The sequence below is a fragment of the Ovis aries genome, chromosome 15 (assembly GCF_016772045.2).
Source record: "Ovis aries strain OAR_USU_Benz2616 breed Rambouillet chromosome 15, ARS-UI_Ramb_v3.0, whole genome shotgun sequence".
NCBI classification, from domain to species: Eukaryota; Metazoa; Chordata; class Mammalia; order Artiodactyla; family Bovidae; genus Ovis; species Ovis aries.
In genome coordinates, this window is record NC_056068.1 from 73,854,010 (window position 1) to 73,880,589 (window position 26,580).

The following is a 26,580-nucleotide window of genomic DNA, read 5'->3' on the forward strand; positions in this document are numbered from 1 at the left end:
TCAGTGGTAAAGAATCTGCCTGCCAACGCAGGAGACACAGGTTCAATCCCTGGGTTGGGAAGATCCCCTGGAGAAGGAAATGGCAACCCACTCCAGTATTCTTGCCTGGGAAATTCCATGGACAGAGGAGCCTGGCGGGCTAAAGTTCATGGGGTCGCAAAAGAGTCGGGGCATGACTTAGCAACTAAACAATAATAACAACAGATTCGTTAAGGGTAATCTGACCATGCCGAGAACTCAGTCGCTGAACTCCAGGAATTCACAGGCTGGTGGAGGAGACAGACCCGAGGGCAGGTAGTGGCAGTGCTGTGTGCCGAGTGCTCTACTGGGGCAAACCCAGGGCGCTGTCATGGAGCTCATAACATCACGTCTGTGCTGTGGTACCTAGCAAGGCCCAGGGAGACACCAGGGAGGGCTTCCTGGAAGAAGAAACATTTAAACTGAGATCAGAAAGAACATATCCTGAATACAGAGCTGGGAATGAGAGTGTGCAGCTGTGGGTTGTTGGAAGATCCATAAGCTGAGCATTTCCATTCTAAGATATTTCAGAGGTTCTTTGGTAGCCCAGGATCTCTGATATCGCCTAGGCATCCTGGAGCAGTCCAGCTGCATCCCCTCACCCATTGAAACCTGGAGGTTCCATACTGGTTCAGGGAACTATATGGCAGCCCCTCAATTTTTTCTGGCACTCAGGGGACCTGTGTGGTCAGCGCAGTGTCATAGCCCAGGGATCTGGACACTCCCAAAATCACTGTGGCACCTTCTGTGGGTTCCAGATGGTTTGAACCTTGGGGATTCTGTGACAACCCCGAGGATTGTGTGTCGTCTCTGGCATCCCCTAGCCTTACTCTTTATGTTTTCAGAAAGAAGAATATGCAGACTCAGAGTAGGCAAACTTTTTGATGGGGGGGGGGGGGAAGGAAACATGGAAAGATCTATACCTGGATATGCATTTACAAGACTTGTGCCAAGTCACTTCAGACGTGTCCAACTCTGTGCGACCCTATGGACTGTAGCCTGCCAGGTTCTCTGTCCATGGGATTCTCCAGGTAAGAATACTGGAGTGGGAATCTTCCGAACCCAGGGATAGAACCCGTATCTCTTATGTCTCCTGCATTGGCAAGTGGATTCTTTAACACTACTGCCACCTAGGAAGCCCTTTACAAGATTTAAACGGGTGGAACATCTAAGGAGATGTGGCTAGAAGCCCTCTGCCTCCAGAAGCCTGGGGGATTCAAGGAGTCTGGATTCTTTAGGGTCTATTTCCTTCCGGAAAGCTGAAAATGAGCCCTCTGGGAGGTCTGCAGGAGCACTGTCCTGATGTGCAGACCTGTGACTTGGAGAGAACCAAGGACGCACCTGTTGCCTGGATACCCAGGCGCTGCTCCTCCAGGCCCTCCGAGCAGGTGCATCGCGCAGGGCTGTGGCTGTCCGGGGGCGGGGGCTGCACACTGCACTCATGGACACCAACCCTGGCCCCTCCAGGGGCTCCTATGAGCTGAACCTTGCCAGACTGGCACCGCTGGGTCCATCCCAGCCCCATTCACTGCTCCCGGCCAGCTGGGAGATTTGCCTGGGCCTCGGCTCGTGCCTGTGGAGTAGGGCTGATACTCCCCGCTATTTCACTGGGGGCTCGAGGAGCTGAGCGGGCAGGGGAGAGCCCTGTATAAAAGCACGAGGACATGGTCCTGCTTCCCCACAGGCACCGTAAGCTCTGGGGAAAACTCCTTCATACCACAGGATTTCCTTGGTTTCCTCATCTGTAGAAAGCGGATGAGACGAGCTCAGTGCAGGACGCACAATGGTTCCTCAGCCAGTGCCAGTTCCATCCCCTACTCCTCCACCTCCGAGAGGAGATGGGAGCCAGGTGCCCCGGGTGTGGGAAAGAGGGTGGTTTTTCGAGTGGAAGAGCCCGTCTGCCCCCAGGAGAGTCAGCCGCCTTGGTACCTCTGCCTTTTTCTCATCCTGGGCAGAGTCAACTGAGAGCTGCCTTTGCCAGGTCCTGGGCTAAGAGCTGTATACTCATGACCTCATGTAGTCCTCCCTACAACACTGTGGATGGTAGTGTGGTAAGCCCATTATACAGACAAGCAAACAGAGGCACAGAGAAGGCAGCCAAGTTGCCCCAGGTAACCTGAAGGAAACAGGGCAAACCTTTGTATCCAAGTCTGTCTTGACTGCAAAGCCTGGACACTAATCACTTCTCTTCCCAGGTATCTTTCTAGAAACAGGCAGGGGAGAAAGGAAAACAGTGAGATGAGAAGCAGCTGGAGAACTAACTGGACATTTGGTGCCTGGGTGGGTTGACCTGGCTGGGTTGGACCCAGGATGGCTCCTTGAACCCCTTGAAGAGTCCCTTCCTTCAGTGGACTGGACCCCTCCCCTCCAGTGGCCTGTTTTTAGAGAAACTGCCGGTGGAGGGTGTCAGAGCTTCTGGTATGAACAAAAACCAGTTCTATCCACACTTCAGAGGTCTTCCTCTTGGCAGAAGGGAAACAGACATGGTAACTGAAAGAGAAGGGGGTCTAGCGGCCCACTGACCCATTTTCCTTTTCCAGCCAATTGAGACTTGGCATCACACGGAAGGGCAGGATTCACTTCCTCATCCCCACTGTAGCCAGATCTGCGGTGGTTCTGGGATCCATGGGAAAGGGGGACCCCAGGAACCAGCCGCTGTGCTGAAGCCTACATTCTCCCCCGTAGGGCTCCCCCAGCCCAATGTGGCCCTGAGAGCCAGACAGCCCAGCCCAGAGCCAGCCTCTCTGATGCCACAGCCAAATACCAGACCACTCATCGGGCTTTTCCAGGGAACCAGTGTCCCCAAGCAGAGCTGCAAGCCTGCAATTAGGAGAGCAGCAAAGGGCTTAACTTTCTCTGGGCTGCGGACTTTTGAGTGGGAAAGATAAGCTTGGTCTGGATTAAGCTGGAGGGTAAAATAATATTTACTCTCAAACAGCACTCTGTCTCGGGGCGAGTCTGGGCCCTGGGGCTTCGAGGGATTGGGGTCGCCAGGAGGTCTGCCAGGCCCTGCCAGGTCCCCAGATGTCTCGCCTCCCCACCCACCATCCGCTGGGCGGGCTCCACAAGCCAGTTCCCTGCAGTGCTTGCACTCATTATGAAAAGAAAATGAGAAGAAGCTCTTATGTTCAGTGTGTTATTATCTGCAGAGCAGTTGGCCTGTGTAATTATCTCCTCCAATCCGTGAAACTACCTTGGGAGTTGGGCTTACTGACCCCCAAATAGATCCAGACTCAAGTCCCAGCTCAGTTACTAACTCTTGACCCGAGGGGAGTGACTTCATTTCCCGTGAATCTCAGTTTTTCACCCGTACAATGGGAGTGCTAATAGCTTCTTCAGAGTGTGGTCAGGATGAGGCACAGTGTCTATGAAACACCTCACCAAGGCCCCTGATCCCCGCAGCTTAATAAATGGTAGGTTGCTTTCAGAAATAAGATGATGCTACTGGTAAAGACCCCGCCTGCCTATGCAAGAGGTGCAAGAGATGAGGGGTTGATCCCTCAGGATCAGGAAGATCCCCTGGAGGAGGAAATGGCAACCCGCTCCAGTATTCTTGCTTGGAGAATCCCATGGACACGGGAGCCTGACAGGCTACAGTCCATAGGGTCCCAAAGAGTCAGACGTAACATAAGTACCTTAGCACCTAGCACTGGTACAAGAAACCTCAGAGAGGTGAACTCCCAGCTTTTTTTCAGTGGTAAAGCTGAGATGCACGCTTAAGGCAATGAAGGCATGGCCTTGTGTGAGCCTGGCCTCTAGCCACTGAGCCAGGGAGGGGCCCAGGGCAGGAGCCGGGTGGGCAGGGGGGCCCTGGGAGAGGTGGCCTTTCAGACACAGCCTCAGGGTCCAGAGCAGGAGGAGAGGCCCCAGTGCTTCCTGTCCCCCATCCCCTTTGTGGAACAACAACCAGCCCATTCTCTGCTCCTCATCCCGGGCTTCACTGATTTGTGCCCCTGGAGGCAGGGAGAAGAGCACCCTGGCTCATTCCCGAGGAGAACAAAGCCGGAGGTCAAGGCCAGCTCAGACGGGGCAGGCTCTGGCTCCAGGGAAGGACAGGGGACTGAGAATGAAGCAGGGTCTGCACTGACCTCCTTCCCCCCTCCCCCACCCCTGCTATAAGAGGCGCCCTTCTGGGTCCTGGTGTAACCTCAGCGCCCGTGACCTAGCTGTGAGACTGGTGGGGAGACCCCCGCCCTTCTCTGGGCCTCATCCTCTCATCTCCAAAACGAGGGTCTCAGAAATAAACAGAAGGTTAGCAGATGCAAACTAATGTGTGAAAGTGAAAGCCGCTCAGCCGCGTCCGACTCTATGCGACCCCATGGACTATACAGTCCATGGAGTTCTCCAGGCCAGAATACTGGAGTGGGTGGCCATTCTCTCCTCCAGGGGATCTTCCTAGCCAAGGGATCAAACCCAGGTCTCCCACATTGCAGGCGGATTCTATGCCAGCTGAGCGACCAGCAAAGCCAAACTAATGTCTACGGAATGGGCCAACAGCAAGGCCCTACTGTTTGACACAGGGAACTACATTCAATGTCCTGTGATAAACCTGGGCGGCCGAACAACAAATATGTATGCATAACTGGATGACTTTGCTGTAAAGCAGAAATTAACACAACATTGTAAATTAACTATACTTCAATGAAATTTAAAGAAAATGTAAATTTTAAAAATTTTTTAAAACTTAAAAAACTGCCAGTGCTGGAGAAATCAAGGAAGGCTTCATGGCTGAGGAGCCATCAAGCAGGACACTGAAGGGTGAGAAGAAGTTTTCTAGGCAGACAAGGAAAGAAAAGCTATTCCAGGCCCAGGTTGCAATACTTACAAAGACCCAGCAGCTTCAGAGTGTGGAGGAAATTGCCCCTTTGCAATGATTTGTTTTAATTAGATGAATAATACATGCTCCTAGTAAGCAAAAAAAAAAAGTCACTGAATATAAAGAATAAAAGAAAAAGTCACTAAGAGGCAGTTAATGTTCGATACTGTTTCAGCGCTTTTTAATATGGTTAAGTAAGGGGACTTTAAACTCACTAATAAATGGAGAATCTCAGAGTCTGGGCAGACAGGGAAAGAACAAAGACCTGTCCTCTGGAACTGAAGCCAGAACCCGAGCCCTGCACGGAGGGACAGCATTTCCTGGGCGTGGGGGCTGGGAAGGTCACAGCCTGGGGGGGGGGGGCAGACGCCCAGGCAGACACTCGGGTTAGGGGGACAGCGCTGGTGCCTGCCCCCACGACCCCGCGTGGTGCAGGGCCTGCAGCGGGACCACCGGGGCCGAGGTGGGGAGGCCAGGCGAGGGTCTCGTGAGCACAGATGGGGCTCGTGGCGAGGACCAGAACTGCTGTTCCTGGGATGCCCCTGCCTCTGTCAGCTGGCAGAAGTGGCCCTCCCACTGCTAAGCGGCTGAGAGGTCCCCGGCATGGCTCAGGTGTGGTTTCCTAAGCTGTCTGGCTGCAGCCTGCGGAGGGGGCCTAATGACACTGTAATGCCACTGCTGTGATCTTGCCAACTCTTCAGCGCCACCTTTAAAATATGGTTCATCTTGATGGACTTGGAGCCCCTAGAGGGGCAGCAGCGGGGGGTGTGTACTCAGGACAGGTGGCCTGAGCTGGCAGTGGTGGGTCAACATCAGCGCTGGCTGGTCTGTTCATTCCTCGACCTCCAGGTCCAAGGCCAAACTTGAAGTCTCTTCCCGAGTACCATCCCATCTTCCCTGGACTCCTGCCTCATTTCTCCCAGCTCCCAACACCAGAGAATTTTCCCCAGAGGCCTCATCCAAGGCACCTTATCTACTTGGCACGACTGAAACAGTTCATGACGGAGATGTTGGTCCCACCCCCACCTCCAGTATCCTATCATATCGGGCAGTCTGGGCACCTGGGATCCCTGGGGGGAGTCGCGCAGCCTTGAGGCTGGAGCAGGGGGACGCAGTGACCACCTGAACCGTCGTCACCTTGGCTATGAGTCTAGGATGGAGTGTTCCATTTCCTTCACGGCCCCTGTGAAATCTGTTAACAGTAATTATGAAGTTATGGGGAATTCCCAGTCCTCCTAATTAGTGTTAATAGGGGCTGGGTGAGCTAGTCATGGGAAAATAGATGTCTTTGTTTGCGTTGTCGAAACTAGAGGGCTGTGTCCTGCCTTTAGATGTGATTGGGCTACGTTCTCTTCTCTCCCCCCGCCTCTTAGTCCTGTACCCGGCGCCGTGAATGTACACAGAGCGTGCTCACCCGCCAGCCGTCGTATTCACGGTGCACACATGTACACACGCACACAGGTACACACACACAGGTACACACGCACACAGCTGCAGCAGCCCAAGATCCCAAGCTGTGCTGCTGGATTTGGATGCCGGATTAAGACATCATTTTGCAAAGCAGGCACCAAAGCCACACTCCCAGCCCTTCTTGGCAGTACCCTCAGAAGCCCCCACCCCCGCGCCAAACCCCCACCCCAGAGACCCCTCTGAGCCGGGCTCCCCAGATTAGACCGTATTAACAAACCATTACACATTCCAATTAGCATGGCGAGTGAAGCTGGCTGGCTGAGCAGGGTAATAACAACGCTCTCTGTTAACAGGCTGAGGCGTATTTCCCCAGGAGGGAGGATTGCCCCCACCCCCCATCCCCCATTCTCTGTTGTGAAAAGGAGATCTGTGTGAGACTCCTTGCCATCTGGGTCTGGGGCCATCCTGGAGGAGGTTTTCCCTGGACCAGGCAGGAGAGAGACAGTGCGTGAGGAGCTGAAATAACATGTATTGTGCAGAGTGCTCTGTTGAACCTATGCGAGCATCTTCTACGGAGGTGCTTTTTCAGCTGAGGTATGGGTACCCACATCCCTTGGGGTATTCCTCCCCAAGCCAGGGGTTGCACAGAATCTCAGGACTAGCTCTGTGTGTCCTAGTGGAACATCAATGCACTCAAAGATTTGGAAGATAATACCTTGTCTTTTTATTAAAACAACTGTGGACATACTTTGCAGTCAAATGAAAAAAATATATATATATATGACATGAATATGTGAGGTGAAATAGATTTACAGGCAATTTTGCTCTCCTACTTTCTTCTCTGGGCTGGGTTCCCTGATTTCGAGGTGTGTGGGGATAACAGGATTCCTTCCATAGCCACTGAAAGAACTGAGGAGGGGAGAGTTTGCGAGTTTCTAAGCCATAGCACAATGCTCTGTGATATTGGACAAGCCACTATACCTCTCTGATCCTCCCATCTCTGAGCAGCACTAGGGAACCGGTAATAACACCACCTCAGGGCCAGCTTCAAAGGTATGCAGCCTGGGCAATGGCCCAGCGCCCCGCACTTGATTTCAGGCTACGCTGTTGCCATCTTGTAAGTCATAACAACTTTTGAATGAGACACCCTCACTTTCACTGGGCCTCACAAATTACGTAACTGGTCCTGCGTCTTCTGATACTGTTTTAGCAAGAGTCAAATCAGAATCGTGTGAAAGAGATTTATTCCTGCTTGCCTCTCTCCCTTTTTTCCTTTCTTCTTGAAACGTCCATGAGCCCTGCTTCTGTGGCAGGTACTGTGTCAGAGGCTGGGATTCAGCCATGAAGCCGACGAACAAGGTTGCTGCCTTCCTGCATTCAAGGGAAAGGGACAGAAGACAAATAACCTCACGAGAACTTTGTTGGAGATGAGCGTCAGCAAGGAGATAGATGGTGACTGGTTGTTCTTGTTCGGTCACTCAGTCACGTCTGACTCTTCGTGACCCCATGGCCTGCAGCACGCCAGGCTCCCCTGTCCTTCACCGTCTCCCGGAGTTTGCTTATCATGTCCACTGAGTCGGTGATGGTGACTGGGGAGAGGTGCTATTTTAGGTTGCTGGGGAGCAGGCCTGGGAGTGGTCAGGGAAGATCTCCTTGCAGAATTTGATCAGAGGCCTGAATGAAGCAAAGGAATACAATGTGTAGAGTATCGGCAGGAGAGTCCCAGGCAGAAGGACCAGCAGGTGCAAAGGCCCTGAGGCAGCTGTGTGCTTACCGTGTGGAAGAGACGGGGTGACTGCAGCTGACTGGAGTGGGGGGAGTGGGGAGGACGTAGCCTAAGATGAGCTTGGGGAGGGGGGCCTTGTCAGCTGTTGTGAGGATGTCATGGGGCTAAGTATTCAGCTCAGCTCAGTCGCTTGGTCGTGTCCGACTCTTTGCCAAGTATGGGGCTGCCCAAAATTTCATTCAAGTGTTTTGTGTAATGTTTAAAAAAAACTTGAACACACTTTTTGACTAACCCAATAAATGACCCGGGGGTAGAGGATTCCTGCACCAGTGCTGGTTGCTCCTCATCCCCTGCAGTTAGTACTTGGAGGCCAGAATGGCAGGGGGAAGGATGAAGGTGTCCCTTTGTCCTCTGGAAATTCGGGGACACGTTGTCCCTGGGCAGGGATGCATGGCAGGCCCTCTGGTTTGGTGAGAGGTGATGACTCCTGCCTTAGATCTCTGCCTCCTCCCCAGGCCTCTGAGGCTCCATCTCTGTGCAATCAAAAGGCAAACATGCCCCCCCAAAAAATAACCAGGCCAACCCAAGGCACCCTGATGCTGTATGTGCCAGAAGTGCCCCCAAGGCAGCCATCGTGGTGCAGCTTCATAAGCCTTGTCCCCTTCCTCCAAATGAACTCTGAGATGGATGGCGTGAACGCCAGGGAGAGTGGCAGCTCAGCAGCCTCAGGTTCCAGGTCCTGTGGGCAGAGCTCTGGAAGCTGTTCTGTGCCAAGCATGTGGGTAATCAGAGACCCTTCCTCCCTGCCAGTGGCCCCAGGGCAGAGGCCCACAGCGTCTCTTCCTCCAAGCTCTGTGACCCTGGGGAAGGGATCCCATCTCCTCATCTGTAAATGAGGATACGAATAGTGATGTGAAGATCAAATGAGAGGGCAATCGAAGCGCATGGAACATGGGAAGTAGTCATTCCCCGAGACCCTTTAGGAGTGGGGTGTCAGCCTGAGTGTCCCCTCTGAGACTCAGCAGCCAGCCACAGGCGACCTGGGAAGCCAACGGCAGAGGGTGAAACAAGCTGAAGACCAACCCATAATGCTGAGGCTCTTCAGGACATGCTGTGTGACCAGGGGCAGGTCCACAGAGCCGTCATCTGTATGATGAAAAGGACGGACTCTAGAACCTCGGGGGCCCCCTCAAGGCTTGGCCTTCTCTAAGATGGGAAAGTGATGGAGTCCTCCATGAGACCCCATCCACCAGGACACCATTCCTCCCCGTGTGAGGGCAGCAGACGGCAGGTCCCACATTTGCCCAGGGGCCCTTCAGGGACGGGCCTGCAGGCTGAAGGCTCTGGCCATCAGCCTTTGTGCAGCAGGCCTGGGGCCGCTGCTATCACAGATGGGAGAATGGCAGTGTCAGGCCTTTGTTACAGGCCCAGACTCTGGAGTCAGCCCTGCTGCTTTCTCGCTGTGCATCCTCGAGCAAGTGGCTTAACCTCTCTGAGCCTCGGTTGTCCCAGCTGAAAACTGGGGATAATAAGAGCATCTACATGGGACCGCGGAAGCCAATGAGAACCGCGTCTGGCCCACGCAGCTTTGTGGAAGAGCAACACGTTCTTGTTATTCTTTCTCTCCTGGTGAACTGGTTCCACCGCTGAGGGCAGGGACACTCCTCCCCAGACCCTGGCCTCTCAGACCCTTGCCACCCTCTGGACCTCTGCCTGAGGGCCAGTCCCTTCCGGAAGCAGCTGGGCAGATGTAACCTCATGGGGACAAGATAACCTGGGAAGAAAGGATCTCTTTGGGCACCACTGATGAAGTTGAACAAAGGACCCCCAAATCCATATTTTGGAGGGACGCATGACTTAACAGGGTGTGAAGTGATTGAAAAGCAGCAGAGAGAAAGCCGCAGGTCAGGGCTTTAGAACTCACGCAGTTCAGCCCTAACCCTCTCTCTTCTCTGCTCTCTAATCCTTCAGGGTCTTCATCCTAGTTTCCTCCTCCATGAACTAAGGGTAGTCGCAAGGCATCAGAAAGCTTCAGTGGGATGTTTGTGAACATCTATTCTCCACCCAGCGCCAGGCGATGCGTGTGGGCCTTCCCTGAGGCCCCACTCTGTGCCAGGCCCCGTTCTAAGCACCTCCGTATTTCCTTCATGCCAATTCACCGGGAGGCGCTGGTTGCCCCAGGGTGGAGCTCGGAGGTGGTTTATCCCCTCCCTGTTGCTTGACCTGGTTTATGGATCCAGGTTTTCCTTGCTTCCTACTGGAACACTGACCTTGGAAAGTTCAATATGAGGCTTCTACAGAAGAACCCGCCTGCCAACACGGGAGATGTAAGAGACTCAAGTCTGCTCCCTGGTTGGGAAGATCCCCTGGAGGAGGACATGGCAGCCCGCTCTGGTATTCTCACCTGGAGAATTCCATGGACAGAGGAGCCTAGTGGGCTACGGTCCATGAGCCACAGAAGAGTCAGACACGACTGAAGCGACTGGGCACTCGCGCACAGAAGATCCACTTCCCCACAGGGTTTCTCCTCCAGTAACATTTCCTGTTCAGAATTACACCCAGGAAGGGGCAATTGGTGGAGTAATGGCCTGAGACAAAATGCAGAGCCTTCTCGCCAACATGCCCCTTAGCTCCGGCAGAGCCCTGCCGCTGACGTCTGCCTGGATGTGACCCACGTCTGCACAAGTGGTCAGGGCCCTCGGGGCTCTGGAGTCAGCTTCCAGGGGCTCAGAGGTGCCTGTTCAAGGTCACACGAGCACCTAGGGGTAGGCTCAGAGGGTAGCCCAGGACGGCCTTGTCCTAAAACCTGGTCTGCACCCCCGCCCCCTCCTCACCCCCACAGGGTCTCTGGGAAACCCCAGCTTGCCCCCTGAACTCGCTGAGTCTTCCTCTTTCTTAATTAGCGGGCAGCTGGGGGGAAATGAAACACCTGCCACGTTCTTCCTTTTCCCAGCAAGGAGGGTCCCCAGGCTCCCCGCTCCCAGCAGGGCCCCGGCAGTCCTCAGGCTGTTTTGGGCAAGCAGGCTTGCGCGCAACGGCTCACACATGCAGAGCCTCTAAATTAAATGTGGCTGCCACCCGCTGGGGGTCACAGTCCCAGGGCAGGGCTAGGGGATTTCTGTCCAGGCCCCCGAGGAGGTGGGCTTTAAGAGGAAAGGGTTCTAGCCACCATCAGCAGGCAGCCTTCCACCCCTGCAGGAAGGGGTCACAGTGTCTGTGTGTGTGTGTGTGTGTGTGAGTATGCGCGTGCTCTCGTGCATTCAGAGAGGGGAGAGAGCGCAGACAGAGCAGAGAAATGAGACTCGAGATGGAGAGACAGAGGGAAGCCTGGTACACAGAACCTAAGACAGGGTGAGAGGGGACTGGTCCAGCCACAGAGCTAGCTGGTGGCCATAAAATCCCAAACGGGACTTGATATCAGAACCCTAGACTTTTGATCCTTATATCCGCTGGAGCTGTGGATTTGCCCAAGCCGCGCCTGTGTCCATCTAGGCCCTGCCCCATCCCGCCCGCATCTTCCTAAAGGGCTCCTAGGCACAGCTGGGATGATTTTTTACGGGGAGGAAAGAATCTCTCTGCCTCCTGCCTCCTCCTCTTCTCGGGCCCCAGCCCTGATCTTCCCTGGATTCATTTCCTCTCAGGATCTTCTCAAGCCAGCCAGGACTCTGCCATGAGCCCTCTACTTCTCCGTTGCTTTCCCTCCATAACTTCAACTCCAAGTACCTGTAGTCATTCCTCTAATGGGGAGGGGTTGTGGCCCTCCCTAAATCAGGCCAGATGGCTAGAAGCATTGCAGTTGCCCTGGGAAGACCGGGTGTCTCTAGTATTTACTGTCGAGTGAATGTAAGTGCGGCCGTGTGCCCGGTGGATGTGAGGCTTGGGTGGGGCTTGGCTCTGTCTCTGGTGACAAGTCCTGGTCCCTGGGGAGTTGGAGGAGCCTTCCATGGGATGAAGGATGCTCAGAGGAGGAGCAGGCAGCCTCACCAGCCTGCTTTCAGCACAGGAAGATCACTGTCTCGGGAGGGAGTGTGCCGTTTGCCTCTGGCTGGAGGAGCTTGTTGGGATCACCCAGCTTTGAGAGGCCCCCACCCCTACGCTGCACGCGGGCATCACTCAGGCAAGAGGGAGGCGAGCCAGGCGAGGTGTGGTCCCTGGTCCCCTCACTGACAGGCTGAGGTCCAAGGAAGCTCAGAGGCTGAGAGGGAAGACAAAGCGAAAATGGCAGGACACTGACAGCACCTGGCATAGCCCGAGGAGCCGTGAAATCAACAGCCTGCATCTGGGTTGCAGCCTAGCTTCAACAGGGACTGTGTCATCTCAGGCAAGCTCCTTGACTTCTCTGGGCCACACTCGCCATAAAATACTATAATCATCTCTGCTCTGCTTGCCTCGCTGGACGGCTGCGAGGGTTAAATAAGAACACAATACAGGAGGGCTTTGGGAGCTGTAAAGCAGGGTATTGATGGTAAAAGTTGCATTGTGATTAATGTAAAAGTGAAAAGTGGAAGTGTTAGTCGCTCAGTCGTGTCCGACTCTGCAACCCCATGGACTGTGGCCCGCCAGGCACCTCTGTCCATGGAATTCTCCAGGCAAGAATACTGGAGTGGGTTGCCATTTCCTCCTCCAGAGGATCTTCCCCAGGGATCAAACCTGGGTCTCTTGCATTCGCAGGCAGATTCTTTACCATCTAAAGCAGGAATTTGGTTAGATGTCAGGAGAACTTCCCTACTTAAGGAGGAGACATCAGAATGAGGTTATGGGATCTGTCCTCCTTCCTGAAGAGCTTTAAAAATAAGATCAGATCAGTTTGGCTGTTTAAAATAGCCTTGAGGTTGGCAGAGGCACTGGCCAAATGATTTCGGATGTCTTTCTCCTTTCCTGACACTCTAGTTAGTTCACTCAGGAGGAAAGTGATCAGAGTCCATCTGTGTGTGTGTGTGTGTGTGTGTGTGTGTGTGCGCGCCGGTGTTTGCACCAACGTGTGCACCCACATTTGCCTATGGGTCTGTGTCTCGTAATGTTGACCTAGCGTGCGTCTGTGTGTCTCCGAGGCTATGTCTACACTGTTGTCTACGTGCCCATGTTTTATGTGTAGAGTAAGTGACTGAAGCCAAAAAACCCCAAGGTGACTCATCTTCATTACTGAGCGGTTGGGAGAATTCCCTATTGCCATCCTATCCATCTTGGGAGGACATGGACAAAGCACCAGCGTGAAAAGGCATTTTGAATTTGATTTTTATTTATTTGTTGTTGTTTCTGTTATACAGCATTCTAAATTTGGGCTAAGAACTAGATGAAGGGCACCGGCTCAGAAGTGTTCCGCTGAGGCCGGAATAGAGGCTTCCCCACGTCCCTGTGATCTTGGGGTCTGACCTCCCCTCTCAAGCCCTCAGTTTCCACATCTGTACAATGGGGGCAATAACACCTCCCTCATAGGGCTGTCATGACGAGTTGAGTGCATTAGAGTCTATAAAGCCCTTAGCACAGTGCCCGGCCTGTAGAAAGGGCTTTATGCACCGCCCCCTCTGTTACAGGCATTAACTTTCAGCAGGATTTCCAGCCTGGCTCCCGATAGATGTAGCAGAAAGCACACTGGCCATGGAGCCACCTGGCCTTGGGTTCCAGTGTGCCTCTCGGCAGCTGTGTGGCCTTGGGGGAGTCACTTCACCTCTCTGATCCCTGTTCTCACTTGTAAGTTGGGACCAATAACATGCCTGTCTCATAGGATTATAGTGACCTCAAAGGGGAGAGTGTAAGACCAGCACAGCGTCCGCTGCGCTGCAGTACTTATGAAAAAAAATCCACGTGTGACAGAGAGCGTCCCCTCGGAGTCCCTCCCCTTCTGTTACCCACTCTCCTCCACCTGCTTGCAGCAGAATTATGTGTCTGGGCTTCTGTCTTATCCCATCAGACACTTCAGTTCAGTTCAGTCGCTCAGTCGTGTCTGACTCTCTGTGACCCCATGGACTGCAGCACACCAGGCCTCCCTGTCCATCACCAACTCCCTGAGTTTACTCAGACTCATGTCCATCGAATCAGTGATGCCATCCAGCCATCTCATCCTCTGTCGTCCCCTTCTCCTCCCGCCTTCAATCTTTCCCAGCATCAGGGGCTTTTCAAAGCCCCCTGTTGTGGGGGTGCTGTTCTGGCAGGAGCCTCCAGGGCTCCCCCACCCCCTTACCCCAGCTCAGACCTGTGCCCTTTCCCACCCAGTTCCCAGGACCCCTTAATACCCAAGAAGCCATTAAATATTTAAATCTGGGCTATGTGGCACCCAGGTTGCCCCAGCAACAGTTCTGCATATTTTGGGATGGATTACCAAGTCTTTCAAAGGGTCTCCTGCTGCTCTGGCCCGAAGGGGGATGAAATGTGGGAAGAGAGAACTGTTGGAGGGAGGGTGGGAGGGCTGGGGACTTCGGAGCCCCACTGAGACTTACAGAGACCGTCATCGTGGGAATCAGCCAGAGGACTGGAGGGTCAGAGACAGGGCAGGATTCTCCCCGGTTTTCCAGAGTCTGGACTTGAATCCAGGCCTCACGCCTGCCAGCTTGTTCTCTTTACTTGTCTCCACCTTGTGGGCGTGTTGTCTGGATTGGGGTCTGCACACCAGTTCTGCCCTCTCCAGCTAGACCGCTGTGGGAAGCTTACCTTCTCTGGGTCTCCATGTACCCCTGGGGATAATTCACTCACTTCAGATGATGTTGGAACATTGTTCAGCACGGCTCCTGGCCCACGTGAAGCAGGAGCAGTTATTATATTGATGATATTGCATGCCGGGGCTTCCCTGTGGCTCAGCAGTAAATATCTGCCTGCCAGTGCAGGAGAAGCGGGTTCAATCCCCGGGTCGGGAAGATCCTCTGGAGGAGGAAATGGCAACCCACTCCAGCATTCTTGCCTAGGAAATCTTATGGACAGAGGGGCCTGGCAAGGTATGGTCCATGGGGTCGCAAAGAATCGGATACGACTTAGCAACTGAACACCAGCCACCCCTGTTTGCGCTAAGGGGACTCCAAGGAAGTGGGAGACACAGCCCCGGCCACCAAAGGGTTATATCTGACAGGAAGGTCTGCCAGCGATGGCAAATTCTGAGGTCGTGTCCAGTGTTCCCTGTCCCCTGCAATCCCAGTGTGAGCCTACCTGGGAGCTGCCTGGCGTGCGTTTTGAGCCAGGCCCCCAGCATACGGCAGGGAGCACCCAGGCTGGGAGCTTGCGCTGTGCCGTCCAGCCATGACTCTGCTGTGTGGCCTTGGGCAAGTCCCTCGCCCTCCGGATGCCAGTCTCCTCAGCTGTGGGATGAGGGTGACTCTGAGTCACTTTCCGCGGCAGCCCCCCTCTCCAGCTGGCATGGAGGCACCAGCCACCCATAGAGATGGCGCGTTCCCCACCCCCCCATCCTGTGATGCCCCTTTAGGAAGTGAGCCCGAGAGGATGAGGCCAGCCCTGCAAGCTCCTTGCGACCTCCACATGGACTCTGCTCTCTAGCCCTCAAAGCGCCTCCTTCCTTGTATTTTCTCCCCTCTGAAACCCCACTGCTGCCTCCCACCCCAGCCCCAGGTCCCTCCAAAGGCAGGAGGATTTCCAGAGAACTAACATCTCCGCTCCAGACGCTCCAGACACGTGCTGGCTCGTCCCGGTCAGAGGCCAGTGGTGTGGAATCACTGTCCGCTTCTCCGCGAAGGGGAGGGGCCGAGTGGGAGGCCCAGAGGAGGCCAGGAGCCACATGCTGGAAGCTGGGCTATGTCAGGGAACCTGGGCTGCGGCTGCCCACGGTGATGGAGGAGGAATTCCGGGCATCGAACCGGCAGACGGCCATTGGCTGGTTGCACCGATACCCTTCTAGATTTGGGGAGCATGATTTTCAGCTGGCCGGGGGTCCCAGCCTCCTGGATAGACCTAGAGGGGAGGAGGGAATCTCACCTTGAGGACTTTGAACCTGACAGTGTAGACGCCCCCAGGGATGGATCCAAAGGAGAGGCCTACGGGTAGACCCCTCCTGGATCCCGCAGAATCCAAATCTCAGGGCTGGAGCCTGGAAGTTTGAGGGCTTATTAACAAATTCCCCAGGGGCTTTGCAGACAGGCTGGCTCCCTGGCCGCCCCTTCCACCCCAGCTGGCGGGGTCTGCTCCCAGGGGGAAGACGGCCACATTCAGCTACGGTCAGTTTAGGATTCTGATCCTTGCATCCCACCTCCCCTCCCGCCCCCCCCCCCACCGCCTCTCCCCTGCCCCTGCAGTCCCATCTGCTCCTGCTGTAAACTCGCTGCCCCTCTGCTGGGGGCAGGGGCTGAGGGGAGAGGGCAGCCTCTGTCTGGGGGGAGGAGGGGCGTGAGGGAGATGGAGATCAGAAGTAACAAACTGGGTTAATGAGCTACAGACGGGGAGGGCGTCACCGTCGGGGATGATCTACGTCTAAGTCAGGAGTTCCCGTCCCAGTGTCCACGGATCATAGGGAACTCGAGAAACTGGCGGGTCTGGGGGAAAAAATTCTCTCTTTACTTTCACTAACATTAACTGACATCGAGCATATCCTCTTACTACTGTTATTGCTGTTCAGACACTCAGTTGTGTCCAGCTCTTCCCGACCCCATGCACGGCAGCACACCAGGCTTCCCTGTCCTTCACCATCTCCCGGAGTTTGCCCAAACTCAGGTCCATTGAGTCAGTGACGCCATCTGACCATCTCACCCTCGGTGAGCTCAGGCAACAAGCTGTAGTATTATTAGCTGTACTCGTAATATTGCCATCAGTAGGTGGAAGCAGATATTTTCACATCGCCCCCAAACTGTTGCAGATCTTTCGAAATTACGATAGCTGTCAAATCTATCACTAGTTCTTGAATTTAATGAGTTAATGAAGAAGTATTTGCCTATAACAAACATTTTGAAAATATTTTGATAACATTATTTAATATAATTGGTTTAATCCTGTGTATCTTATTTTATGTAGGGGTCGGGGGAAGAGACCTTAACTTTAGGATCAGGCCAGGGGAATCCCTAAAAGGCAGGCTGCTCACTGTCTCTGAGCCCGGTTCAATCACAGGTCATTGGGGGAGCAGACACACTTCCTAGGACTCTTGTGAGGATCTGTATGCTGTTAGTTCAAGGCCAGATATACAGTAAGAGTTAACTCTGGGTAGCATGAAGTTTAACACAAGCTTCCAGGAGGTGCCCTGGAGAATAAGGAGACTCAACTAAGAGAAGCAGAGGTGTTACCAGAAGCCACAGTTGAGCCAGGCTGGGCAGGGAGAACCCACGTGGGGAAGATGGTTGCCCGAGTCTGGGGACACTGTGACACTTCCCAGCACTTCATCCCACAGGGTTGTGGGTCACTCCAAAGACCTGCAGTGCTCACTAAAGGGAGTATAAATGAAAGTCTACATGAATGAAATGCTTTCTGATATAAATTACCACAAGAATAATGTTTGTCTGGGAGGGAGGTTGTTCTTTGCCCATCCAGGCGGGCCCTGGGGTAGATGCTGTCTGAATTCCATGGAAGCAGCCAGGCTGACTACCAGCCTTTGGTGGAGGGTGCACAGCCTTCCCAGAGGCCTTTGCACATGGGTCATCCCAAGTGCAAAGGCAGGAAGATGGAGCCATGGCCCCGTCCCAGGAACTGCCAGAGATGAGCGCCGTCTGTGGTTCTGAGTCCAGTTCAGGTCCGTGGGGCAGGGGATAAGGATTGTAGCAAGGGCCACTCTGGGGACCGACTGCCCAAAGTCCCTGGGCCACGCCTCTGAAGGATGACCAGGCAGAAGGATGCGGATCCTGCTTTGTTGCCCCAGAAATTTCCCCAACCTCAGGCCAGGGGTTTCATCTCTCTGGGCCTCAGCTTCCTCTTCTATAAAGCAGGAGTGCCTATCTCCAGGGTGATTGAGAAACTGTGTGTGTAAAATGCTCTCTGGAGTCAAAATAAATTGAGATGTTAGTCTCAGGAGGCTGCCCTGAGTGATGGGAAGGGTGTGTGTGCGTGCTAAGCCTCTTCAGTGGTGTCCGACTCTTTGCAACCCCATGGACTGCAGCCCACCAGGCTCCTCTGTCCATGGGATTCTCCAGGCAAGAATACTGGAGTGGGTAGCCATTTCCTTCTCCAGGGGATCTTCCCAACCCAGGGATCAAACCCGCGTCTCTTACATTTCTTGCATCAGCAGGCGGCTTCTTTACCACTAGCGCCACCTGGGAAGCACCAGGTGGGCAGAGCAGGGGGCTTAAAATCAGGAGTTCCTAATTCTGGCCCTGCTGTGTGACTTTGGACCAGACTCTGCCCCTCTCTGGGCCTCAACATGCCCCTGGTGTGAAGAGAGAATTGGAGTCAGGCCTCACTAAGGCTTCCTTCTCTGAAGATCCTCCGGAGGCAGAGGAGAGGGCTCATGGCAGGAGCACACAGTGCCCAGAGCTGGTTCAGCTCCCAGATCAGAGACTGTGCTCTCCAAGACGCTGCAGCCACTCTGCCTCCGCGACATTCAAGATTCAGTGAGAGCAGGGCCGGCGAAGGCTGTCGCTTGGGATCTGCTACATCCACCACAGGCTCTGCCCCCAGGAGCCCAGTTAGATGTTTCCCCCATCAGCTGTGCCCATGTCCCCATGTCTGTGCCATTCACCAGGTGTGCCAGGATTTGGGGCCAATTGCTTGTTTATGAGACCGTCTGTCTTGAGATGAAGCACAGCAAGCACCACCAGTGAGCAAATAAGATCCTCCCCCCTCGGCTTGGAACCTGATGAGAAGCATCATCCTTATTCCAGCAAGTCTCAGACCCAAGTCCTTACTTTTTTTTTTCCCTTTTTTGGCCAGACCGCTCAGCATATGGGCTCTCGTTCCCAAACCAGGGATCGAACCCGTGGCCCGAAGGGCAGAGTCTCAACCATTGGACTGCCAGGGAAATACTGCCTTGCTTTTTTTTTTTTTTTTTCTCTAAGCCTCAGTCCCATGTCCTGAGGAAGGAGCACAGGGGTCTTAGAGTCAGGCCGACTTGAGTCAGCTCTGGCTCTAAGGGTTTTCAAGCCCCTTGGGGCCTTAGTTTTCTCTTCTGTAAAAGGGAACAATGGCAATTCATCTAATTTGCAGATCTCTTTGGAGGATCAGTAAGGTCATTCATTATAGGTAAATGCCCAGGACACAATGCCCTGCAGCATCACTGAGGCTCAAAAGTGTTGGTCCCTGCCAACAAAAATGTGTGTGCTCCCCACACACAGGTCCCCCAGGCTTCCAGGCTGCCCCTGCCACACCCCCCGTCACCCTCTAAGGCAGTCAGCGCCAGTTTCCCTTCCTGCGGTTGGGAAGGTGGTCCATGCGGCTGTTAACAGTTCTGAGTAGCAGGTCATTAATTCTCAGGAGACTCGAGTCCTTGAGGGAGGGAAGCTGCTGGCCTCCATGCCTTGGACGCAGCCCAGTGCTGGCATAAACACACAGGAAGGAAGCAACGCTAAAGTGCTTTCGCCGACACTATCTCTGAATCCACGCGCTGACCCTGGAAGTTAAATGTGAGAATGCCCGTCTCAGAGGTGAAGCCATCCGTGGAGGCCCGGGTGATGCGGAGGCTGGCCCAGGCCTCCCAGCTTGCTGGAGGCAAGGGTGCTGGTTGAGACCCAGGTGAGGCTGGTCCCCTGGGACTCCCAGAGGCTCCGCCCTGCACCACAGGGCCCTCACCTGGCAGGAGCGAATACAAGATGCTTCTTAGCTCCCACCAGCCCAAAGCAGACCTACCTTTGCTTCCTCCGATGGGCATTTTGCCCTGTCTGTCCACGTGCTTTCTTTTCTCTCTCTCCAGAAAGCACGCCCGGTGGGAGCTAGAGACGGTGAAAGTAAAAGGAGTGATTTATGAACTGAGCTGTTCTTCTTCATCACAGAACCGCTGCTGGGCCTGCTCCGTGCAGATGGAACTGAGCGGCCGTCTGGGGGCGGTGGGAGAGGGGAGATGAACAAAGCTGTCTGGCCCAGGCCGGCGCCTACAGAGGAGATCGCAGCAGCACTGCTTGACCTCGCCCCGCGTCTGCCCCTCCCTGGGCCTCGGGGCTCCCATCTGTCACGGGATGGCAGGACGGGGTCATCACCCAGAGGCCTGCAGCTGGCACGGGGGAGGATGCTAGCTGGTCCCTGGGGCGCACTCGCCTGGTTTCCTGACTCTGGGCTGACAGCACTGGGTTAGAAGCTTTGGAGACCGAGGCATCGCACTCCTTTCTGGCAAGCTGTGTCCATGGACCTTACCGGAAGCTCTGGTTTGGAGTCTAGCAGACTTAGGCTTGATTCATGGCCAAGTCTTACTAAACATGTGATTAAAATCCAGGCCAGTTAATTATATTCTCTAAGCCTCAGTTTCCTCATCTGTAAAATGGGTTGACAATGATACCCACCTCCTATATGAAGACTGAATAAAAGAATGTGGGAGAAATGCTTAGCAGAATCTGATACATGGTAAATGCTCAATACTACCAGTTATTATAAGATTCAGTTATCACAAAATTGGAGCAACAAATTTGACTTTGGGGCCACTAAGAGGAAAGACATATATATATATCTATCCCTCCTGACCAAGCCAGATGTCCACGGTCTGCCCCACACCCACCTCCATGGATAACTGGTGAACATGGTCTGGGCATCCACCTATTTTCAATATCTGAGGATGCTGATAATAATACCTCCTCCTGGGAGCAGTGCTTTGCAGTTTTCCAAGTGTTTTCACATCATATCGCTTCATTTCATGTGCCTCACTGCACAAATTCGTACAACCACCTCCGGCTTCAACGTTGAGAATCGCAGTTTTCAGAGGAGAACCGAGCATCTCAGGGAGAACAGTGACTTTCCGAAGGCCTCCAAGGAGCTGGCCGAGTCAGGGGCCGTCCCAGGCTGTGCAAGGCAGCGGTGATGGCTGAGCGGGCCGGGCCTCTCCCAGGCCATCCTTTCCCCTTAGTGCAGATATCTGCTGTGTCAGAAAACAGCTGGGGAGGGGGCATCCTGGCAAAGAGGAGGGCAGGAGATATCAGAGATTCATGCGGAGTTCAGGAGATATCAGAGATTCATGCCCCTGGGGTGAGGGGTGCCTTCTGCATCACCCAGGCCTTCATCCCAGCCTCAGTGTCCAGAGGAAGGTGGGTCACATCACATCCAGGACAACCACTAGCCTGAGATGCTGGGCAGAAAATGGTGATATTGGCGCACAAGCTGGGATGGGCCAGGGGAAGGACAGGGATAAGACCCCCTCCTGCTTCCCTGAGCCCTGAGGTCAGGCATGGGATACAGCCCCTGAACTAGACTTTAGAGCTCCCCTTCCTAAGGCTACAGATACCTGAGTTTTAAGGGGAACTGAAGTTGGCTTCATCTTACCCAGTAAGCCACCCTTGGACAGGGTTCCAGCCCAAATGTCCTTGGCCCCTGCCTAGACCCGTGGGTTTCTCATCGCAGATGTCCACCTGGGTAGCAGGGTCCTATCTGGTAGTGACAATGTCTTCCCTTCCCCACACCCCCCAGGGCCAATTTCAGGGGATCCCTCACTGCTCAGATGGGGCTGGACTTCTGCCCTCTTCCCCACTTCTGCCCCCAACACAGCTTTTCTAACATCTTGCCTGGAGTTTCTAGGAGAAAGAGCTTAGAAATCTCAGGAGGATGCTCAGCTTTGCCACTTAAATTTCTAAGGCTCAACTTCCTTCTATAAAATGGGGCAATAGTCCACCTCCCAAGGCCATCATGAGGACTCACCGTCATCACGTGGGTGGGTGCACAGCCCTGCCCACGAAGGCCGGTTTTGATTCTGACTCCTGGGTGTGGATCCCCGGTCCGTAACTTGCTAGCTGTGTGATGCCGGACAAGTCTCTTTCTTCTCCAGGTCTCAGTTTCCATTGTAAAGTGAGGGTGATGGTATGATATCTACTTCCTAGGCTTGTTCTTGGCATCTAATGAGCTCATGCATGTAAGTGTGTAGCCCAAAGCCACACAGCAGATACCGAGGAAGGCGGCTGAAGAACTTCCTACGTGTTTATGTTTAGGGCAGAGTACCAGCTCCCAGGGCCTCCGAGAGCTCGCAGGAGGGAGGCCCCTTTTCCTGCCTTCCTTCCCATCTGCCCATCCCCACCTCTACACTCCCTCCCAACCTACTCCCCTGCACCATCCCCTTCCCAACTGAAAGCTCCCCAACTGCCCCCAGTGGAGTTACCCCGGGGGAGAGTTTGTCCCCCTTCCTGTGGCCCCAGCCCTATCGTCATCCCTTCCCCTGCCTCTTCCAATCTCCTACCCCGACCACCACCCAACTGTGAGTTCATGCTTACCTGCACCTCTGTTCCCTAACACAGCACCCAGCGCAGAGTAGATGGGTGGGTGGAAGGAGGGAGGGATAAATGGAAGGAGAGAGTAAGGGATGTGTTGTGTTCCCAAAAAAGTTCATCCAGGTTTTTCCATAACATCTTATGGCCAACCTAGTATATGGATGGATGAACAGGGAGGAATCTTTCATCTACAGCCCAACCCCCGCCACCACTGATAAGCCTGGAAAGGAATCTGAACAGTACCCGAGGCCCAGAAATCCCCGCTTCCTGCCCACGGGGATGCCTGTGAAGCCCAAGCACCCCAGGCCTCGAGGTTTCCTGGCAGTGTCCTCCAGCCCAGTGTTTGAGCAGGAGCAGCTGTGGAATTCCCCACACGTGTGATTGGCCAGGCTTCTCCGTATGGATGGGCCCCTGCGACTGCTGAAACCACACCCTCATTTCCACTGCTGGGAGCTGGCAAGCAAAAGGAGCCTTCTGGCAAATTCTTAGGCAAAGCTAAGGAACCCTTTCCAGCATCAAATTTCTCTGCCCCCTGGGAGTCAGGGTTTCTGGGGAGGGTGTTTGATTTCCAGGGCCCCGCTGGCTCTCTCTCTCTGCTGGGGCATCACTGCAGACGCCCAGGGAGCAGCCAGGTGGCATCCCAGGGCATGGGCCCCCCAGCCCTCCTCCTGGTTCACCCGCCGCATGCAGCAGGGTGTCAGCAGGGATGAAGCCTATGCCAGCAACCGCGAGTCTCTTGGAGATGAGGTTCCCCTCGCAGCCCCAACGAGGGCACCCGGCAGCTGCCATGCAGGCAGAAGGCGGGCGCGGCGTGTGGGCCACCCAGCTGGAGTGCCCCAGGTGCCGAGCACTTTTCATCAGCGCTAATGGGCCCAGATCAGCAAGGCACTTGCCCTGAATGTGTGTGTCCGAAGGGCGGGCAGGTGTTCATGTGCGCTTCCCGAAAGTGGCTGCTCCTTATTTCTAGAGTAATTGAGTATTTTCTCTTATAGGACAAGCTGGGCCAATAAGGGAGACTGACCTGGGGACGCTGTCCTGCTGACGTCAGAAGAACTGTCCAGGTGACAAGTCGGTAATTGCTCCCCATGCCCCCTCTCTGCACCAGCCGTATCCCTGACTCCACCCCGTCTTCCCATGAGCTCTCAGTCTGTCCTTTCCCGGATCCCTTCCTGCCGTCTTTTTCCCCGTACCTCACCTTGTCTTTCTCCATCTTCCCCTCTCTTTCCGACTTTGCTGATCTCTCTGATTTACTGAGTCTCTATTGTTCTCGGTGTCTGCTTTCTCTTTTCCCACTCTCCATTCATTCCTTCATCCAGACAGAGAAATTGAGGACCTACACGTGCCAGACACTGCTCTGGATGCTGGGAACATGGCAGTGAGCAAAATAAGCCCATGTCTTTCTCAGCACACATTCTAACAGGAAGGTGTGTGCTGCCGAAAGAAAGAAGTGAAACTTGGAGAACAGCCACAGGCACTGGCCTAGGCTTTAAGAAACGGGTCTCCAGGCCCAGACCCCTCGCTAATTGGTTTTGTAACCTGGCTACACCTCCTTTCCCTCTTGCAGTCTGTTTTCCCATTTCCCTGGTGACGTAAGTTATGCAAGGGCTGGACTCTAAATCAGTTATTACACAGACAGAAGTGTCGCATTATAGTTCCCCTTAAAGCCCATAAACACCTCTGGCTTTGTTATACATGAAACAGCCAGTTGCATCCAGGGTCACATTGAATCATAAAACACCCATCCGTGAGCCGGGAAGCCTCAGCGTCCAGGAGCAGGGGGCGCTGTGACAGGGACAAGAGACTTGAGACCATGAGACTCAAGGCAGCAAGTGCAGAGCCCCCTCTCAGGCTCACCCTGGGGCAGGCACCTCGTGGAAGGGCAGCCAGGTCCACAGCGCCTCAGCTGCCTTCCCAGCACCTGTGAGATTTGAGCTCATGAATGGTGCAGCAGTAAAGAATCCGCCTGCCAACGTAGGAGACCAATGCAGGAGGCTGGAGTAGGAAGCGGCAACCCACTCCAGGCTTCTTGCCTGGGGAATCCCACGGACAGAGGAGCCTGGTGGGCTACAGTCCCTGGGGTCGCGAAGGGTCAGACACGACTGCGCGACTAAGCACACAGTGAGGGAGGCGTGAGAGAGGCAGGCTGGATCCCTGGGTCAGGAAGATGCCCTGGAGAAGGAAGTAGCAACCCACTCCAGTGTTCTTGCCTGGAGAATCCCATGGACGGAGGAGCCTGGTGGGCTACAGTCCATGGGGTCGTGAAGAGTTGGATACCACCGAACTGACCACGCACACACAAGGTGAAGTTTGCCTGTGATACTGACTCTTGCATTTCATCTTTCTGGGCCCCAAGATTTAAAGGACTTTTTTGGCCAAACAGCACTGCCTTTACCAAGTATGTTTCTTCTTACTGAGGCCTCATATGTACCTGGTACATAGGACTTCTGACCAACCTGAGAAATAAGGTTCCCAACCTGGGTGGTTGAATTGCTCCAAAACCAAAGACACTTGCCCCATGAGTTAGCCGGTGCTGAGGGGATGATTTCTGAGACGTTACCTAAAATCCTGAAAATGGCTCTAGGAGATTGCTAGCCTAGAGGAACCCAGTGTGAGAACCACAAGAGACACAGGTTCGATCCCTGGGTCAGGGAGATTGCCTGGCATATAAAATGACAACCCGCTCCAGTATTTTTGCCTGGGAAATCTCATGGACGGAGGATCCTGGCAGGCCAAAGTCCATGGGGTCACAAAAGAGTTGGACATGACTGAGTCCTTGGGCAGAGGAGGTGTGAAGACAGGCCTGAATTTGGGAGAAAAATGGATGAATGTGGCAAGGGGATTAGCATTCACTGAAAATGAGGATTAAGAGCTGTGCTTCCAGGGACTTTCCTGGTCTTCCAGTAACTGGGACTTCACGTTCCCAATGCAGGGGGCCCGGGTTCAATCCCAAGTCAGGGAACTGGATCTCACACACCACAACTGAGAGTCTGCATGCCAAGGCTAAAAGATGCCACACGCTGCAACTAGAACCTGGCACAGCCAGATAAATAAAAATTAACTTTAAATTTAAAAAAAGAGAGTTGAGGCTGTAGATTAAGACAGACCTGGTTCAAATCCTGGTTCAGGCATTTCCATGCTGCGTGATCTTAGACAAGCCTCCTCCGAGGCTTAATTCCCTCACCTGAGACAAGGGCAATGACATTGCCTACCTCCAGGAGCTTTAGGGAGACTAAATGAGGCTGTGCATGTTTCTTGACACACAGTAAGGCTCCAGGGGAGCCGGATGTTGCTCACTGCGCTGTTACAGTCTACCTTGCACCAAGCTCTGTGCTCTGTATTTTCCATGCATTATGAGGAAGGCATTATTTTTATGCTAATTGTAAAGACGAGGAAATGTAGACGCTCGCAGAACAAGAACTCACTCGAGGCCACCAGCTGGGCCTGGCCGAGCTGGGGCGTGGTCCCCCGTCAGGCTCCCAAGCCCTCTGTCCACTCGGTTCCCGGCCCTGGAGCTGGGCCCAGGCCCCCCTGCCTCCATCCGCCCTCCAGCTCACATCGTCTCTCCCTCTGCCTTCCTCACCTTGGTCAGAGGCTTTTCCCACGAGACACGTCTTCTTTTATTGCATTCGTCTGGGAGCCCAGCACTCCACAAGCTGCCCATTAGATGTAATCTCTAATGAACGTGATACATAATAAATACAGGTAGCCCGTTTATGAGCTGCTATGTTTATTATGCCCCTTAACTGCCAAACAGTCAGAGCCAGCTGAAGCCAGATCCGACCCTGAGGACTAGGCTTTGCCTGGGTGGGCAGAGGACGGGGCCCCAGAGCCTGCCTCCTGCAGACTCTCTCAGCATCTCACAGGGGCGGTCCCTCCTGCCCTCCAAAGGCCCGTCCAAGTCAGAACCCGATAGCAGGAGCTCACAGGCCGTTAAATCCCTCTCCATCATTTTGCAGATGGAGACGCTGAGATTGGAGAGAAGTGACTTGCAGAGCTGGAGCTTGGGGCTCCCGGCTCCCAGTCTAGGGGTCCTTCTGCCCTTCTGTCTGCCTGATCACCAGCCCCTGGGACAGGGAGAGTGCAGGATGTGGAGTGGGCCGAGGGGCCCATGCACAAGCTCCAGGAGGTTAAGTCCACCTCATCACCCTGAGCCTCAGTGTCCTCACCTCTGAAATGAACACGGTGCTTCCTGCCTATGACACTGTTGAAAAATTCAGGGAAGTCACTTCCTGGAGCTGGCGTGTGGCTGGCAAGGAATCCGTCCTCGGTGCCTGCTCTTTCCTGTCTTCTTCCCCCTGTCCAAGGAGCATGGGGTCTCAGCAGATGTGTGGAGTTGCTTCGGCCAAGTGCCCAAGGGA

The 26,580-nt window shown here is 54.2% G+C and overlaps 1 protein-coding gene across 14 annotated transcripts in view; it reads left to right on the top strand.

Moving 5' to 3' along the window:
- The window catches only part of TSPAN18 (tetraspanin 18), a 204,475-nt gene that overhangs the window by 149,289 nt on the left and 28,606 nt on the right, over positions 1-26,580 (top strand). For 6 of the 14 annotated variants that reach the window (XM_060399534.1, XM_042233391.2, XM_060399533.1 and 3 more), the window contains one exon: positions 23,215-23,290. The gene's annotated coding sequence lies outside the window, so the exon portion shown is untranslated. Of the gene's footprint in view, positions 1-23,214; positions 23,295-26,580 lie in introns of all 14 variants that reach the window. The other 8 variants (XM_060399532.1, XM_042233392.2, XM_027979647.3 and 5 more) reach the window with 2 other exon arrangements.